Below are 4,938 nucleotides of genomic sequence, written 5' to 3'. Positions count from 1 at the left end.
CCCCCCCCCCCGCACTGGCCCGCGCCTCACCTGCTTTGCTGTTCCTCCAGCGTGGACTCCAAGGCGCCCAGCGCAGCGCTCTGCTCCACCGCCTGGTAGGCCATCTGGGGGGCCAGGGGCCAGAAGGTGGGCGGGGGCGCCTCCGTAGGGCTCCCACCGCGCCTCCTGCCCCTCCCCGGCCTGCTGGAACAGAGTCTGTACTCCACCCACCCACCCTTTTCCTGAACAGAAAGCAGACGTTCAGACGGGTCTAGGTCCTGCCCAGGAACGCCCTGCTCTTTTTGTGGACCGGTGGAAGGGCCTTAGTCTCTGGAGTCTAACACCTGAGTTTCAGTCCTGGCAGTGCCACTTATTTTCTGTGACCCCGGGGTAGTCATTTAGCCTCTGGGAACCTGCTGTTTCCTCACCTGTGAAGTGGGAATGATAGTACTTACTTCACAGGGTAATGTAGAATTATTAGAAGGAGTAATATTTCAGATAATAGCAGACATTTACATAGCACATGTGTGTCATGCCCTGTTCTGAGCGCTACACACATACTGACTTTTAATCACCTTAACAACAGCATGAGGTAGGTTCTGCCATTTCCCCGATTTTACAGACGAAGACAGTGGCACAGAGAGCTTAAGTGTCTTGACAAAGTTACACAGCTAATTGGCCGGCCACTTAACAGGATGCTTCAACTACAGGACAGGCCTACAGGAAAGGTTCAAGGGATGTGGGCTCTGTTCCCTGCTTCTCTAACCCTGGCCTACCCAAGCGTAGATCCAGAGAACAACCAGGAGCCCTAAGCAGAGGCACAGGGCAAGAAGAAGAATGGGCTCCAGGAGCATAGAGGCCACGCTGAATACTGGAGCTGCCCCCAGCCCAGGAGTGGTGGTGAGGGTCACCTCATCAGGCCCCTGCCTCTTTCAGCAATCCTTCAACCAAGAGCTGGGGAAGCCACGAGAGGAAGGTCAAGTCCCACTGTTTAGAGCTGAGGGGTCAGTGGAAGAGACAGACCTCAGGCAAAAGAGTTCCCACCAGTGTGACGAGAGGAGCACGAGGAAATAACCAGGGTTGGGGCTCTGGTCGCTAACATGTCCCTGTGTTCTTTCTCCCACGGGCTGGTGCCGGACGGATTGAGGAGCGAGGCCAGTGCTTCACAGCTGCACTGACCCATCTCCCTGCGCGCGTTCCTGCGCCTGCAGCTGGCCCAACTCCTAACGTCTGTCGGTCCTTCCACCGCTGAGCAGTCTGACCTCCACTTCTGCTTCCTTGCCTGTCATTTACTTTCATTGATATTCTGTTATTCAATATTTGGGGAGGCTTTTCAAAATCCAAATAATAGTGATGGAAAACAGATGAGCGGTTGCAGGGGTAGGGATGGTTGGGGGAGAGGGGTGAGTTGTGGCCAAAAAGGGTAGCAAGAGGGAGATCTTTGTGGTGATGAAATCGTGCTGTATATTGCCGGTCCCACAAACCTACACAGGGGAACAACGTGACAAATATATGTACGTCTCACACCGATATGTTTCCTGATCAGTTTCCTGTGTGCACATAAGAAGTAGCCAGTCTTTGCAACTTCCTGTGATCTATAATGATGTAAAATAAAAAATAATAGTAATGATACATGCTTGTTGCGATATGTGAAACAGTACTAAGAATTAAAGAAAAAGCCACTCCCCATCCCCTGACTTATCCAGTGGGAACTGACTGGTGTGTGTCTGAGGAAGTGCCAGGGAGGAAGTGCTGAGGGCAAGGGGTTTGTGGAAGTGTCCCAGACAAAGGGGACTGTGAGTTCAGAGACAGGGAGAGTGGCAGGAAGTGCAACAGGAGGCTGGAGAACTCCATTGGGAAGGCTAAAGGGCTCTGGAAGATGTATCCCAAACTGACAATGGGGGAAAGGGTGAAGGGGCCTTCACTTCTTTAGTTGATGGGCTTCTGTTCTCTTGAAATGTTCACATGCATGTACGTCTGTATTGTCTTTTTTGAAGGGAGATCTTTTTGTTATTAAATTATATCACTCTGGGGGCTCAATTGATAGAGCATGGGACTCTCAATCTCAGGGTCTTGAGTTCAAGCCCCACATTGGGCATGGAGGCTACTTTAAATTATGTGTGTGTGTGTGTGTGTGTGTGTGAGTGTGAGTGTGTATACATACATACATATATATCTCTCTCTCATTGTGAGTGCTCTATGGAGAATGGATGGGAGTGCCAAGGGAGGAGTCATCCAGGAAGAGAGGAGGGTAACTTGGGCCAGGCCAACAGAGAGTGGATGAATTTGGAGGCAGGATCCAGAGCTCAGGGTGAAGGGCTGAGAGGGACCAGAGGTGCCCCCTGGTTGCCAGCTGGGGTGGGGGGTCTTCCTCATCCATCATTTAGTCTACGAATATCCATTAGCATGGACTGTGGAGACAGACCCCAGGGATAAGTGGAAGCAAAGCAAGGGCATCCCAGGCCTTGGGGATCTCACAGCCCAGAAAGTGCCTCAAATGTCAAGTGGCAACTACAACAAGGGCTCTGAGGGAGAGGCTCTCTCTGGGTCCATAGCCCCATTCGCACACTCGTTGGGCAGGTAAGGTGGCATGCTGTAACTAGGCATGTGTTTATGGCCTATCAGTCTCCTCCACTGGACTGCAAGCTCCATGGGGCTGGGTCTCGTTCTTATCTTGTGCCTTGGACATGACAATTGTCAATAAATCTTTGTTGAAAGAATGAATGGAAAAATCCTGGCTCCACTTCTCTAAGCCTCAGTTTCCTGCTCTAGAGTTGTAGAGGATTAGCTGAAATAATGCTTAGGCCAACACCTGCAGGAGTCACCTCTCCATGTGATGCTGGCCATATACTGTGGGGGAGACGGGGAATCTGATTTTAGATGAGTTGTCCAAGAACCCCAGCTGACCGAAGAGTGCGGAACTCAGGAGAGATGGCTAGGCCGGAGACAGGTCCTTGAGGCACAGGAGTCTGCGAACCCACCCAAGCTCCAAGGAACACCCACATTTAAAGGGAGGAGGAAAGGAACCAGAGAAGGAAGTCAGAAGCAACCGCTACAGAAAAGAGAAGAAAAGCAGGACACTGTGTTGAAACTGCAGCCAAGAGATACGGCGGGGCGGGGGCAGCGGTGTCAGGCAGAGGTGGCGCACCTGCCGTGGAGGGGGCCGGCTCCCTGTAGTCTGCAAGTGTGCGCTGTGCGTCAGCCAGTGCTAGGCCCCAGGGCTGGGGAGGCAGGCTGTGAACACAGCGGGCGGGACCAGCCGGAAGGGGGCCTTGGGCACCTCATCCTCCTCTCCGAGCTCTCACCTCACCTCCTCTAGCTGCTGTTGGAGACCACCTCCTCCTGGGCTGCCAGAACCAAGCCAGAGAGCACTCTGGCACTGGATTGGGGGAATGTCTCTCACTTGCCGGATCCCTCGGACCACATCCCCTGGCCCCTGGGGTCCTGGATTCTGGCCCCACGCCATTCTCTCTCAGACCCCTGCCCAGCCTACCTCACCGCAGTCCCGCCGGACCCTCTCCTCCTCCTCTTGCCACTTCACCCTCAGAGTGGTTGGTGACAGGACTTGGTCTGAGTCAGGCCCCGATTCCTCCTCCCTGCCAACCAGTAAGAACAGTGTTCATTGGTTCAGCCACAGGGTGAACACAGAAAGCCTGAAACCAAAACCATGAACTTTCTCCTAAGGAAGGTGGAAGCCAGAAGCCAGTAGAGGAAAGAGCAAGTCTCCAGAAACTGGAACTGCCCACGACTCTTCTGCTCTGGGATTTCCCCAGGCCTGGGGTTCACTAGCGAGGACCCTCCTTAAGTAGCCCCCCCAGGGGAGCCTGGGCGGCTGTCAGTTGAGCATCTGCCTTCGGCTCCTCATGACCCCAGGGTCCTGGAATTGAGCCCCACATTGGGCTCCCTGCTCCTCCCTCTCCCTCTCCCTGCCACTCCCCATGCGTGCGTGTGTGTGTGTGTGTGTGTGTGTGTGTGTGTGTGTGTGTATGCACGCGCTCTCTGTCAAATTAATCTTTATTTAAGAAAGAAAAAAAGCACCACCTCCCAACTCTGAGGCCCAACCTATTCCTGGTTCTCATCTACACTTCCCCTTTGGAATATGTAGCAAGACCCTTTCTGTAGGCCTCAGGTAAGGATCAGGGAGACAAAAAAAGAGGAGGGGAAAAGGCAGGAGTGTGGGGGTGGGAAGGGAAGAGATGATACAAAATGCAAAGATGGACCGAGAAAGGTGGAGAAAGGACATTCTAAACAGCTGGCTTGGAGGAAGTTTCAAGAGCCCACCTCCTCCCTCCCCTGGGTAGCATTTAAGGGCCAATGAGATGCCAGGGAGAAAATGAAGCCGGCATAGGCAGTGAGGGCAGGGCCCAGGCATAGGCAGCCCATTGTAACGGGGAACACTCATACACTCACCAGGGGCCCTGGAGGGTCGCAGGAGTGACATCATTTGGCTCTGGCTGCAGCTTCTCTGAGATCCGGGCCAGCAACTCAGCCTTCTCTAGGAGATGATTATCTAGGGGTACAAGAGGGTAAGCCTGGGGCAGAGACAAACACTTTCCAGCGGACTCCAGGCATACCTCTCTGGCTGGGAGGGTTGCAGGAGCCCAGGGCTGCAGAATGGCAGAGCTACTGTCAGGCTGGGCTCTGCCCTTTGCCTGAGGGTGGTGCCTGTGGGCTCCACCAAGACCTTCAGCCCTGGCACAGCCTCCTCACAGCACCTGCCCACAGGCCCTCCCGGGAAACCTCCTCTCCAGGGGACAGAGAAAGACAACCACTGCAGGGGAAGTAGATGGCTGGCCTCACTGACCACTGTGGGTCCTGAGGGAAGGGGCCGGGGATTGATTCAGCCTTGCCCCAGAGCAAGTCTTTGCCCCAAAGAATGATGAAATAAACTCAGCTCCACCAGCCTTTGGCAAATTACTTCCCCTCCAGGGGCTCTAACTTTCTACTCTAAAAAACAAT

The 4,938-nt window shown here is 53.9% G+C and overlaps 1 long non-coding RNA gene across 1 annotated transcript; it reads right to left on the bottom strand.

The window, feature by feature from the left end:
- Window positions 1-22: 22 nt before the first annotated feature.
- Window positions 23-4,883, bottom strand: LOC117797663. The gene is made up of 3 exons (XR_004622642.1): window positions 4,390-4,883; window positions 3,473-3,575; window positions 23-104 (listed from the first exon to the last, which is right to left on the bottom strand). It is a non-coding gene; the product is annotated as an uncharacterized LOC117797663 (long non-coding RNA).
- Between the last annotated feature and the right edge of the window lie 55 nt (window positions 4,884-4,938).

This window comes from Ailuropoda melanoleuca, unplaced genomic scaffold (genome assembly GCF_002007445.2).
Source record: "Ailuropoda melanoleuca isolate Jingjing unplaced genomic scaffold, ASM200744v2 unplaced-scaffold10890, whole genome shotgun sequence".
In the NCBI taxonomy this organism is placed as follows: Eukaryota; Metazoa; Chordata; class Mammalia; order Carnivora; family Ursidae; genus Ailuropoda; species Ailuropoda melanoleuca.
This window is presented reverse-complemented; position numbering and strand designations above follow the sequence as displayed.